The following is a 14662-nucleotide window of genomic DNA, read 5'->3' on the forward strand; positions in this document are numbered from 1 at the left end:
CCACATCCTATCTCTGTTAAGCACAAATTATTCAGAATTTTAAGTTTTTTTTTTCTCCTGCTTTCTCTATTAGACTTTGGAGTTCTTAAAGGTCCATGTGGTATTTATCTTCACATCTCCAGTAACTCCTAACATGAAGATATTAGCATAAATGTTCTGAATGCATTGACAGATGAACCTAGAAGAACCCATGACCAAATAAATCCCTAAATGCTACCATTATAAAATCATTAAGAAAATGCCATTGAACTCCAGATAAGCACAAATCACTTTTAATTATCAAGACTAGAAAATACTTTGTGGTGATGAACTTAGTCCTTGAAGAATGAATTGTCAGGAATCCAACAGAAAGCAGTGGAGGGAAACAGAGCAGAGTATGGAATATTCCAAAGCACTGAAAAAGGAAAGCATAAAACTTGCTTATGGAATAATACCTGGGCCACTGGTCTAGAAGGGAACTAACTATGTGTTAGGACTCATGTGTCTGCCGGCCATGGGGAGTCAGAGAATGTTCTTGCCAATAGTAAGATTGTAAATGTACTGGGAGAAGTGTGATTACAATACATGGAGAAGACTGGATGTGAAAAGATAGTAGATTCAAAGAGAAAAATTAAACAAGAGACTGTATGTAGGAGGCAAAAATACTTGAAATAGCAATAAAATGGAATAAAACTAATGAACATAGGACTGTTACATCTAATGATCCTCTAATTAGTATTTAAAACTATCAGTTTTATAACCTTCATTTTTCTACTCCTAGTAGAGACTTGGAACACTGTCTATAGACACTTTTCCAGGTTCTGTTCTCACGTTCACCTTCATCCCACTGCAGCAGCTAGATTATCTTTTTAGGTAAGATACCCCTGCTTAGTATTCTCCAGTAGCTTCCAATTGCAATGGAAATAAAATGCAAACTTCTCACTGCAGTAAGACTCTGTCTGGCCTCTGACTTCTTCTCAGATTTCCCACTTTAATTCACCTGGCTGTGGTCACACCTATCTTCCTTTTGTTTCTCTCAACATGGAGCTCATTTTCATTAAGATATTTCACATTCCCAATTCCCTCTGCCAGAAACAATCTCCTACATTTTCACATCTCAGCTCAAATACAATTTATTCAGAGATGTGATCTCTGATCACAAGTCCTAAGGTAGCCATTCCTCTAGCAAATTCTAAGTATCTCTTACCCTGCTTTATTATTTCAGAGTAACTGTCACCTTTAACAGCTACCATTCTCTTTCTGTGCATCTCAACCCTGTTCTTCCACCACAGGAAGAAAAGACATATTCTGTGATAGGAGGACCTTGGCCATGTCACTCACCACTCTGTTCTCCTCATAAAAAAGATGAGCCTGGAACATAATAGATAATCAATGTACATTGTACAAAGTCAAAATTCTAATTACAGATTCTAGGGAACAAATAGCACTGTACAAGCTTCTCTGATCTGTACTTTGCTTCTCCTCTTACTATATTATGAACTGCTTTACAGACTGGATTGAAAGACATGGACGTGAGATCATGTTGCACCTTATAAAGACACACGGTAAAAAATTTTCAAGCCACTCAGGTTTTGTAATTAAGCAATTTAGTGGCTTTAAAAATAAGACTGACTGCTTTACTTTACATGCTAAGTTCTTTTTCAGAACACGTATGGAGAGGAGTCTTGGGGACTAAGTCTAAACATGAACAAGGCCATGGACAGCCTTCAAGGACAAAAAGAGAGGGATGCTCCCTAGCTACACATGAACTTTCTCTGAATCTTGGCTTTATAATTTTAATTAAAATATACTAATGGAGACAAGTTTGAATAAAAATGATTCATATATAATCTGTATTTGTATCTTTTATTTTTGTATTTTATAGTTTAAGGGAAGAAAACACACAAAACATAAAATTAAACAGTTGAAAGGATACAGTTTTCAAGAACTGACACTTGGGGCTGGAGTTGGAAAATAGTAGGTTAAGTGGTTGTTTGCAACACTGCATCCCATATCAGAGTGCTGGTTTGAGTCCCAGCAGTTCCCTTTCCTAACCAGCTTCCTGCTAACATGCCTAGGAAAGCAGCCAAAGATGGCTCAAGTACTTGGGCCTCTGCCACCCATGTGGGACACCTGGATGGGGCTTCTGATTCCTTGCTTCATTCTTCCCCAACCCTGGCCATTGCAGCCACTTGGGGAGTGAACCAGTAGATAAAAGATCTCTCTCTCTCTCTCTTTCCTGCTCTGTTCACTCTGTCTTTTTAAAAAATAAATTTTTTATTAAAAAACACTTTATTATTACACTGCGCTGTGGGGAGCAACTGGGAGCAACTCGGACTAGACTAAGTTACTGGAATTAAGACTTATTCTATGCATCTGCTCTCCCACAACATGGCGCTGGGAGAGGAGAAAACAGCTTCTACACAGCTGCCTCCAGTTCAGCCAATAAACAGCAGGACCTGCTCCTGATTGGAGGAGAGCAGCGTACTCGGCGTGTGGGTAGCAGAGTTGGGATTGGTGGAAGAGGACTATAAAGGAGGAGAGAGACAACATGCACTAGGAACATCTTTCTGAAGGAACACCTGAGCAGCCCCCAAGAGAGCCGGCCGGCGGTGTGCCGCTCCCCTGCGGAAGTGGGGAAAGTGGCAGGGGGAACCGCCCTTCCACGGAGGTGGAAGGGACGGTAGCCAACCCGGGAAGAACCAGCAGCAAACCCGGGGAGGGCCGAGCAGACCAAAGAACAGCGCAGGGTCGTGTGTCGTTCCTCCACGAAGAGGGGGAGTGACATAATGGTGCCGTGACTTGGATATGAAGCCTAGGCAGGGTTTAGTGCGTTCCTCCACGAAGAGGGGGAGCGAGACTGTGCAACAGAAATGTTTGAGGCCAGCGCTGCTGCTTAATAGGTTAATCCTCCGCCTAGTGGCGCTGGCATAGTGGGTTCTAGTCCCAGTCAGGGCGCCAGATTCTGTCCCGGTTGCTCCTCTTCCAGTCCAGCTCTCTGCTGTGGCCCGGGAGTGCAGTGGAGGATGGCCCAAGTACTTGGGCCCTGCACCCCATGGGAGACCAGAATAAGTACCTGGCGCCGGCCGCGGTGGCCATTGGAGGGTGAACCAACAGCAAAAAGGAAGACCTTTCTCTCTGTCTCTCTCTCACTGTCCACTTTGCCTGTCAAAAAAAAAAAAAATGTTTGAGCCATGAAGTCAAAATGCTGAGCAAGCTCCTAACCTCACTTCCTGTTTGGTGTGGCTATCAGTGTTTTATCCACCTTCCCCTTCCACCTTGGTTGCTATTTCTTTTAACTAATCTGGCTCCATCTGAGTGTGTGACTCTGCATAGTTGCCTCAGTCCCTCCATTTCCATTATCCATGTGTAAAGAGATTAATTATGATCCTAGTTAGTAGACAGACCAATCTGAAGTTGTCAAATTTGTAAAGATAACTGCCCAGTACTTTTTAAAAGAGATACCTTTACTGCTTGAACAACAATATGAGATCTCCTTTACTACCTGATTTTTTTTTTGACAGGCAGAGTGGACAGTGAGAGAGAGAGACAGAGAGAAAGGTCTTCCTTTGCCGTTGGTTCACACTCCAATGGCCGCCGCAGCCGGCATGCTGCATCACACTGATCTGAAGCCAGGAGCCAGGTGCTTCTCTTGGTCTCCCATGCGGGTGCAGGGCCCAAGCACTTGGGCCATCCTCCCCTGCCCTCCCAGGCCCCAGCAGAGAACCGGCCTGGAAGAGGAGCAACCAGGACAGAATCCAGTGCCCCCACCAGGACTAGAATCCGGTGTGCCAGCGCTGCAGGTGGAGGATTAGCCTATTGAGCCATGACACTGGCATTTACTACTTGATTACCTGAATACTTAAATGGTTAATGAGGTAATGTCTTCTTCCATTTTATTCAAATATTTCTTGTTTGTCTCTTGAGTGAAAATACAATGACATACTTTCTGAAACTATATACTGGGGAGATGAAACACTGAGACCTGACACCTCTGAGGGTAGCTCCCCTACAAAGTGAGCTAACTGAGTACCTCAAGCCAACCAAAATGATCTCCCTCTGCACTCCACAATTATCTGCAGTTGTGTTTTACTCTGAACACTCAATTCCTCTGAATTGTTTTCATCTTAAAATAAAAAAATTTCATCTGTTAAAATGCAGTGTAACCTTAACAGCAGACCACATCATCTGAATATTCAGTGTTTGGTACATGGGGAGAGATGAATGTGGAAATCCAGAGGTCTGGGTATTGTAACAGATAGTAGGAGCTGAAGTAGGAGCACACAGGTAAGGCTACAGAAGGATGTAAAGGAAGCCACTGGAGGCACTCATGACACTGTACACTGCATCCATGGCTAGTTCCAGATCCTAATAATTAAATTAACCTTACTAATATTTATGTGAGGCCTTACAATTTAAAGTGTGAACCTAATTTTCTAGCATTACGACATCTACAAGTTGAGCATCCCTAATCTAATCCCAAATTGGATTTTTGGATTAGGGATGATAACTCAGGAAAATCAATGTAACTGTTCTAAAATCCAAAAATTCTGCAAAATCTGAAACATTTCAAAACCCACAACTTTTGGAGAAGGGATACTCAACCTGTACTTACTAATCTACAAAAGACCTGAGAGGTGGTCACTGGTACCTTCATTTCATAACCATCAGAGGAGACTGAGGGAAGATGTAGAGTAAATTAGCTAGCAGCCACTTTAGGATTTTCTGACACAGATTCCATGTGCTTCCACTGGATGAATAATAATGTTGAAGTCCAATACCTAAGAGCTACGGACATTTCCTACATGGTAAATGAACTTTTCTTTCATGATCGAAGTTTATATTCCAAAGTTTGCATTCTTCATGAAGGAAGAACTTTTCTTTCATGAGCAGATGGAGAGAAGAGGCTGCTTACCCAAATGGATGGCCTCAAGAGGAAGAAAAATGAGAAGGATGAGAATAACGGTTCTTACTTAAAAAGTCATTTGGTGGCCAGTGCCACAGCTCACTAGGCTATCCCTCCACCTGCACTGCTGGCACCCCAGGTTCTAGTCTCGGTCGGGGCACTGGATTCTGTCCAGGTTGCTCCTCTTCCAGTCCAGCTCTCTGCTGTGGCCTGGAAAGGCAGTGGAGGATGGCCCACATCCTTGGGCCCTGCACCCGCGTGGGAGTCCAGGAGGAAGCGCCTGGCTCCTGGCTTCGGATCGGCGCAGTGTGCCAGCTGTAGCGGCCATTTGAGGGGTGAACCAACGGAAAGAAGACCTTTCTTTCTGTCTCTCTCTCTCACTGTCTAACTGCCTGTAAAAAAAGAAAAAGTCATTTGTTAAGAAAGGAATTCAAGCACATATAGCAAGAGATAAGTTTTTCTAGAAATACCAATATAATGACTACATGGTACAACCATATCAGATTCATGACTTGAAATAACTTTGGAAATTGATAGAACTGATTAAATATTACTTTAAAATCATCAGCACGATAAATGTAATTTATTTTTTAAAGGGAACACAGAAATCTGTATGCTGGGAATAGAAAATAATATTTATTATAAAATTTGGTTAAAAATATTTTTTGTTAACCCAAGTAGAATACTGCATTCAATTAAGTATGGCTCCTCTATGGATTTTATGTTCTGCTAAAATTATAAAAAACTGACACTAACTTGAATTATTAGAAGTAACTTGTAAACAGTTCTACATACATACAAGTTCTTTTGACATCTTATTCAATCATTGATCGAAGTTTTTAACTTGGAAGAATTTGTTCCAAAGATTCTGAAATAAGAACCATTCATCTGAAATAAGATCACACCTTTGTTGACTTTTATGATTTCAACTTAGTATCTTAAAAATTTGAGAAAGAGAGAAAAAGGCACTCTGCAAATTCCTGCAATGGCTAGGGCTGGGCCAGTGCTGAAGCCAGGCATCAGGAGCTCAATCCAGGTCTGTCCTAGGTGGCAGGAACTCAACTACTTGGACCATCACTGCTACCTTCTAAGTTCTACATTAGCAAGAAGCTGGAGTCAGGAGTCAGATCCAGGAATATAAACTCTAGTATTCCACGATAGGTCCCAGTTGTTTTAAATGGCATCTTATACCACTGGACTAAAACACCTGCCCAGATCCAATTCAGTAATTTAAATAACTAGATTTACCCTTCCCTGAGTTGTTTTATATTTCACATAAGAAAAATGAGCTTATGATAATTTTTATTAAAACACATTTTAACCTCAAAAATACCTCCTTATTCTAGCATTACTTTTTTGAGTTTGTTATTACTGCTTATATTTTTAAAAATTTCTATTACCGGCCGGCGCCGCGGCTCACTAGGCTAATCCTCCGCCTAGCGGCGCCGGCACACCGGGTTCTAGTCCCGGTCGGGGCGCCAGATTCTGTCCCAGTTGCCCCTCTTCCAGGCCAGCCCTCTGCTGTGGCCAGGGAGTGCAGTGGAGGATGGCCCAGGTGCTTGGGCCCTGCACCCCATGGGAGACCAGGAAAAGCACCTGGCTCCTGGCTCCTGCCATCGGATCAGCGCGGTGCGCCGGCCGCAGCGCGCTGGCCGCGGCGGCCATTGGAGGGTGAACCAACGGCAAAGGAAGACCTTTCTCTCTGTCTCTCTCTCTCACTATCCACTCTGCCTGTCAAAAAAAAAATTTCTATTACCTATATTAAGTGAACAATATTTTTCACTAGTCTATACTTGCTACTACCCCTAAACAACAAAAAGGATTACAATAGGACCCATTGGCCAAGTGGTCCCAGCTTGTATCTGACCTTAATAACCAATTCACTATGAAAGGCATATACTGTTTTATTTAAGGTTCTTTATAACTTAATAGGTATTATATTCATTTTAAAATGTGAATTTAAGGAAAGTATTAAAAGTTACTTGAGGGGCTGGTACTGTGGTGTAGCAGGTAAAGCTGCTGCCTGCAGTGCTGGCATCCCTATGGGTGCCAGTTCAAGTCTTGTCTGCTCCACTTCTGATCCAGCTCTCTGCTATGGCCTAAGAAAGCAGTAGAAGATGGCCCAAGTCCTTGGGCCTCTGCACCCACGTGGGAGACCCGGAGGAAGCTCCTGGATCTTGGCTTTGGATTAGCACAGCTCTGGCTGTTGCAGCCAGTTGGTGAGTGAATAAGTAAATCTTTAACAAAGTTACTTGATATTTTATGCTTCTGTACAAAAGACTATATTAATTATATATTATACATTAATTATATACATAATCATGGGAAATATATACTTCATATATAAATATATAATACATATATTGTTATATATTATATATTCATGTATTATATACATAAATACATATTATATACATAAATATATAAAATATATATATACTAAAGAGAACCCCCTCTTTTTTCTGGTAAATAGAAATTATAGCAGCAACAATTGAAGAAGTTACACAATATCTTGAAAGAAGATTCCAGTCTTCACTGGAATATGAGTAGAGGCAGGTCTGATCTTTTTCCTGTATTTTTTTTTATTCCTGCATATTTACTTTTTTATCCCTGGGAGTTAGGCCTTCAAAATGAAATCTTGTCTGTTCTCATGAGGAAGAAAGGCTTTCCTTAGCTGCCCTGTCCCCTGGAGCCTTGGCAACACGGTTCTGGCATCAACTTTATGCTCGCCTGTTACCCTTCCTTCTTATAAACCCCTGGGATATCTCTTGGTGCCTTTCCACAGAAAGAGCTCCTACACCTCCTGCAGTACACTGTCGGGCAGTTTCCATCAGGCTGTAGCATTATAGTATGTGGAGTAAAGAAAAGAGCTGACATGAACTACACTGTTTTCAGAACAACTGATAACTGGTCACATTGGCCTTTTCGTACAGCTAAAAGAGGCTGAGAGATGAATATAGACAAACTTTACCCCATCATCCTGTGAAAGGGGTTATTGATCATCAAATCTTGCTGGCCAACAACCTTCCTTGGGTTTGTGATATGCTGGGAAAGAAAAAAACAAAGATCAGAGACTCTGACCCATAGAGTATACAAAAGAAAACCATTACATCAATTAAATTTACTATTTCTTTAATGTTGCTTTACCATGCTCTTAATTCTTTAATTCTACATATCCACTGACTTTTATCTTGAGGAAGAACACAAAGAATTAGCTGTCAAGAAAAAAATCTTCATAAAAACCATAATAAAATGTGAAATTAAGCCAAATTCAATAACCTAATAATTAGGTTATATTTATGGTATCTCATATTCATATCATTAGTCTTATTCCCAATAATTTATATTTTGGGATATTTAATAAATACATTATTACAAGATGCAAGAAATGAACATTCACGGGCCAAAAAGCAAGATTTCAAAAGCTACATTACTAAATGGAATCAAAACCCTCTCCACATTTATATTAATAAAAGAAAAAATTACTGAGGTTTGAATCATAGTTGAGTATGGTTCCAATCTTAATGTAAGAGGCAGGGGGTATTAAGAAGCACAAGGTCCAATTAGTCAACTCTATGTGTAGAGCTCTGTTTTAAAACAAATAGGTAAAGAGGAGAGGAAAACAGTGTGAGGACAGAGGTCACAGTCTGCAAGGCGAAGTGATTCCTCTTATAACAACAAAATGTAATTTATAATTGGCAATCAGCTTAGAAAACAAGCATTCTTAAAATGATAAATTTGATTTAATTTAGTTTAATAAAAAATTAAAATAAATCTGGATTTGGGTTTACTTTTAGCAAATGAAGAATACTAAAAATTAAACAACAGGGTATGGGGGTGGTATACAAATATTTGTATACACATATTCTAGCAGCAGGTCTCCTGCCTTTACTACCTGCATATAACAGAAAAAAACGCATTTTAATTATTAGATTTATATTCGTAAATCTAAAATTGTCTCATATCATGCATGTCATACTGTCTTTACTTGCACAGGCACAGTATGCTCAATTTATGCAGATAATCCTAAAATCTTTCAGTAGAAGTCATTTTAGAAACCAGTCTAAATCCCAATTAATTCATTTTTGGAGAACAAAAGGAGGTACTATTTCAAAACAATTTAAAAATAGCTGCTAATTATCATTACCAGTTTTGGTAACCAAAGGTTCTTTTCTTCACAAGACACTGATGCAATCTCCTTCTATTTCTCCTTGTTGCCTTGACTTTTGTGCTTTTAAGCAAAAGAAATGTGAAAAATCCTTCTGATCCTCTATTTATGAAAAGAAGAGAGGATGACTAAATGATGGCACTTGATACAGTAAGAATCTGCAAGCTAATTGCCCCCTCCCTTTCCTGCCCAGCTCAAGAGTTTCTGCAAACATTTTTGGAAAACATAAAAGTGTTGCTCTAATTTTTGCACCATCAAAAGAAGAAAAGATGGTTATTTCAAATAATTGCTTTATCATCACCAGTTACTCAGGACTAAAGGTGGTTCAATCTCATTAGTAAATGTCCTGTGAAAGATAAGCATGAATGGCCAAATGACTAGGAGTGAAGTCTCTTGGAAAATTCAGCAATCCCCTTCATAGATAATCTTCCAGGGCACCAGGTAATGTGTTGATCTATTGCAATCACAAACTGTAAGTAAATATTTTCTTCTTACCTTCTGGTAAATGCTGCAGAATCTGCTGCTTCTCAGCTGCCCATTAATCACCTACTTCCCTTGTTGCCAAGTAATTGTTGTTTACAAATAGTCCTTTGTGCTGTACATTGTCATTTAATGCTATAACTAGTACTGAAACAGTATTTTTCACTTTATGTTTCTATGTGGGTGCAAACTGTTGAAATCTTTACTTAATATATGCTAAACTGATCATCTGTATATAAAGAGAATTGAAAATGAATCTTGATGTGAATGGAAGGGGGGAGGGAGAGGGAAAGGGGAGGGTTGCGGGTGGGAGGGAAGTTATGGGGGGAGAAGCCATTGTAATCCATAAGCTGTACTTTGGAAATTTATATTCATTAAATAAAAGTTAAAAACAAACAAAGAAACAAACAAAAAACACAAATAGTCCTTCCCATTCTTTCCTACAGGAAAGAAAGCAAAGCATGGGAATCCCTTTGTTAGAATGGTTCTGCTTGGAGAGGAATTCTATAGGAAATTAATTTTAAACTAGTCTAAGAAATGCAACTTTTTTAAAATATTCATTTGACAGAATTATAGACAGTGAGAGAGAGACAGAGAGAAAAGAATTCCCTCCATTGGTTCACTGTCCAAATGGCCGCCACGGCCTTTGCTGTGCTGATCCGAAACCAGAGCCAGGTGCTTCTTCCTGGTCTCCCATGCGAGTGCAGGGACCCAAGCACTTGGACCATCCTCCAATACCTTCCCGGGTCACAGGAGAGAGCTGGACTGAAAGAGGAGCAACTGGGACTAGAACCTGGTGCCCATAGGGGATGCCAGCACCACAGGTGGAGGATTAACCAAGTGAGCCATGGCCCTGGCCCCAGAAATGCAATTTTTAAAACATATATATTTACTTGCTTACTATTTCTGAATGCATGGCTGTGTTTTTGGACACAGTTCTGCAGATTTAATGAGTATGTAGATAGCTATAATTATGCCAGCTACTGAAATTCATACTGTCTAAGAAGGCTATTCCATCTCCACTAGAATGCTGGTAGTGCAGTTCAGTGAATAAACAAAAAATTAATATAAATACTTGAATCCAAATAAATACTTGACTGCCAAAGACATATTTCCACAAATGATAAACACAAAAAGGTGAATTGTTAATTACATTGATTTCTCATGTGCAATATTTGTGTAGATAAACTTGTTTCTCTTTAATGTTAGGCTGGGCAGTTAAGTATAATAAGACTGCTTTATTTAGCTGTTAATGCTATTCACTATTGAAATCTCTGCAACTTCTTTCTAAATAATCGTTTTTAAAATTTTAACAGGTATGGGGAAATTTAAAATAAGACAACAAAATATTAAAAAGCCTCACTGTAAAAAATGTTAAAAGCAAGCCTGAATACCTTGCAGTACCTATGGCTGAGTAGATAAACAACTGAAATGTGCCTCCCAGGCATGCAGACACCAGGGGCCTAACACCTGTGCCTCATTAATATATGAGTAAATCTGCTCTACTGGGAAATAATTGGAAATTAATTGTACCAAACCATTTACTGAATTTGAATAAAGTAATTAGACATATATTCCCTGCATTTTGCACCAAACCAAACATTAACATCGCTTTTTGGGGCCAGCACTGTGGTGCAGTGGGTTAACACCCTGGCCTGAAGTGCCAGCATCCCATATGGGTGCTGGTTCAAGACTCAGCTGCTCCACTTCCAATTCAGCTCCCTGCTATGGCCGGAGTAGAAGATGGCCCAAGTCCTTGGGCCCCCGCACCCACATGGGAGACAGGGAAGAATCACCTGGCTCTGGCCACTGGGGCCAACTGGGGAGTGAACCATTGGATGCAAGACCTTTCTCTCTCTCTGCCTCTCCTCTCTGTTTGTAACTGGCTTCTGAACAAATAAATAAATAAATCTTTTTAAAAAAAAAAAGAATTGTCAACAGTGGAGGCAAGTAAGATTAGCTTTATGAATTTTCTCTCATTCCATCATGTCACAAATCTATAATTTAAAAGTTATCATCAATGCTGAGACCCTGGCAATACTATCTTGAGAGGCTTGCTGAAAAGAAAGCCACTGAAACCTTTAGTCATCCTAAACACATGTACCTACAGTCATTACCCGCCAGACCCTATTCATCTGAGGAAAAGACAATCTTGCAAATTAGGCTAGCAGCCATGAATATAACTAACTGAACACTTGAAGCTCAAAAATCTGACCATGGGAATGACACATCTTCCCCAAAGTGTTCCAGAAGTGCAACCAAAATTGCTAAATTTTGTCTTATATAAAAACATATATATATAAGAGTACCTCAAAAAGTTATGGAAAACAGTATTTATTTAGGGACCAGTGTGGCATAGCAGGTACAGCTGCCACCCACGACACAGGCATCCCATATGGGAGCTGGTTCATGTCCTGGCTGCTCCACTTCCAATCCAGATCCTTGCTAATGTGTCTGGGAAAGCAGTGGAGGATGGCCCAAGTACTTGGGTCCCTGTACCCATGTGGGAGACCAGGAAGAAGCTTCTGGCTCCTGGCTTCAGCAGCCTGGAACAACAATGGACATTGCAACCATCTGGGAACTGAACCAGTAGATGGAAGATTCTCTCTCTCTCCTCTCTCCTCTCTTTCTACAACTCTTTCAAATAAGTAAATAAATAAATAATTCTTTTTTGTTTTAAAAGGACAAGTTTATTTCAGTGCAAACATTTCAAAATTCATTCATAGTTCCTTCTTAAGACACATTTTTCATGAATTTTTTGAATACTCACAATAACGTATGTGAAGAGAAGGAAGGGAGGGAGGGAAGAAGACAGAGCACAAATAAATAGCAAAACTCTACCAATGATGTCATTAAAATGTTAAAAAAATCTATTTATGAAAAAAAGTTTTACACAAATGATTTTACATAAATCACCTCTAACCTCTACAACAACCCTCTGAGAGAGTGTTTTTAATCTTCCTTTCCAAATGAGGAAACTAAGGTTCAGAAAAACTAAATAACTGGTGGAGAGAAAAAAGGAATGAGAATTAGAAAACACACCTCCCTGGAATAAGGTAGAAGGCAAGAGACACTAAAAGGACACATGATACTCCAAATATTATGGGCAAAATTGCTTCTAGCAACAAGGCAAGGTTGAAATCTATGATTTCTTCCCCACATTTTTCACTTTTGAGTACCACAATTAAGGATGTAGAGATCAGTTTTCACCAGTTACTCTCAGAAGGTAGGTTAACAACAGCTGTTGTGAGGGTTCATAACCTGGGTCATTTAGGCGTACAAAAGCCTTGAATTGAATAGTTTAGAGACATGAGCATTGAAGGGCTCCTTTTAAAGCCAGCAGTGTCGTCTAGTGGTAACTATTCTACCTGGCAGGCACTGGGTCCCTGAAAACAATCAGCACCCAAGTTGGGAGAGGCACCCTATGTAGGTTTCATCTCCACACTGATGTTAATGGACCAGAGGCTGTGATGAGTCACTGTGTTGAGAAGGACTCTGAACCCACCATCTCCTCAAAAAGAAACACCGTGCCTGACTAAAAACAATGGCCATGAGTGTCATCATCATTTCTCAGGGAATCAAACTTTCACAGCAGCAACTGATGCCCTCCCCCTTAAGAATTCCTGCTTAGGTAGCGCCATGTCCCGCAATAGTTTGCTCTGACATGGAAATGCACTAGACTATGCAATGAATACCCATAAATAGTAAGTAAATGTAGCTGATGATTAGAGGAATATCTATTTCTAATTATATTAATGTGATGTTTTCCAAAGATATGAACATAAATTGGTATGAGACTAGTTAGGACCTTCTTTCACTTCGTTACAAAAGCATTTAGTTTATTCTCCTATCACAGATTCTCTGGTGGTTCTCATTTCCCGATGCCGCTCCTCCTTTACAGCGGTTCATGTGCAATCTCACCTCCAGGCCCAGGGAGGGGCTGGGAAGGGCCTTGGCACTTCAGGAGGGCCGGGTGTAGGGCCGGTCGGCCCTTTGTGAAAAGGGGCTTGGGGGTGCAGGAGTGGGTGGCCGGGGGAGTGAGGGGGAGCTGAGGTGGAGGAGGACTCCACAGTCTTTTTTATTTTTTCTTTCAATTTTTTTTTAAATGTCCATGGATGATTCTCCCCCGTTTGCGTTCCTTCCTGGCTATCCAGGGTGAGCGTCCATGGGGTGCAGGGCAAGGCAAGGAGGGACAGCAGCTGGCTGCCCATGGGCTCCTGGGCTAAGGCACAGTCCTGTCTTTGGCTGTCCTGGTGGGGAGTTCCCTCCCCTGCAACCCCAGCCCGTCCCACCCCCCAGTCCAGGGAGCCAGGAGCCACCTCTCAGGGTTCATGAAGACCACCGGGCTCTGCTACCTAGCCCTGGTGCTGCAGAGTGCCCCCACCGTGGGAAAAGGTGGGGAAGGGAGGCGACGCCTGGGTTCCAGAGAGCCAGCCTCCCCTGCTCAGTCCTGAGAGGCCTGGGCATGCCCACTGTCTTCTGAGGGTCTGACTGGAGCTCCCCACCCGGCCCCCGCCCCCAGCTGCTTGCGAAGTGTGACCAGGATATTGTGCTTTGGGGTAGGTGCTGGGGCAGGGGTGGGGTGGGGACTAAGGGGCTTGTGCTTTAGCAAGGGGTGTTGCCTCTCCCCACCACATACACACTCGGTGTCTGGGGGCTAAGGCGCGGGCCAGAATGAGAGCACAGAGCAACATGACTCCCCCAGAGCAGACTGGTAGTGACACTGTTGGAAGGGTCCAGTGTGTGTGAACCCCTCTAGACCCCCTACCGGAACCTCCCCTAAAATGCCTCGCCTGGAAAGCGTGATCCTCAGGCAGAACGGGCACACAGAAGTCAGAGGCAGGGGGCAGAAAGGCTGGGGGAGGGGAGAGTTGTGGGGGTGGGGAAGAACCCTCCATGTGTGCATGCGTGCACACACACATTCATATACACACACACTGGAAAACACATGCTCACGTACACACATACTTGCCCTGGGCCAGGAGAACAAGAGGAATGGTGAGAGAGAAAAAACTACCATCAGCCCAAGCAGACCCTGCTCTGCCACTGGGGGAGCCAGGCTCAACCAAACAGCCAAAGCTAGGGAACTCCCTTGAAATACAGCAGTGGTGGGGGGAGAATTTGGGGGA

General features: G+C 41.7%; 1 long non-coding RNA gene across 1 annotated transcript in view; it reads right to left on the reverse strand.

Moving 5' to 3' along the window:
- Positions 1-14662, reverse strand: part of LOC103346421 (ras GTPase-activating protein 4B) — a 121123-nt gene that overhangs the window by 65242 nt on the left and 41219 nt on the right. The window contains exon 2 of the long non-coding RNA XR_011387019.1: positions 7857-7930. This is a non-coding gene — a long non-coding RNA (ras GTPase-activating protein 4B). The remainder of the gene's footprint in view (positions 1-7856; positions 7931-14662) is intronic.

Source organism: Oryctolagus cuniculus, chromosome 3 (genome assembly GCF_964237555.1).
Source record: "Oryctolagus cuniculus chromosome 3, mOryCun1.1, whole genome shotgun sequence".
NCBI lineage: Eukaryota > Metazoa > Chordata > Mammalia > Lagomorpha > Leporidae > Oryctolagus > Oryctolagus cuniculus.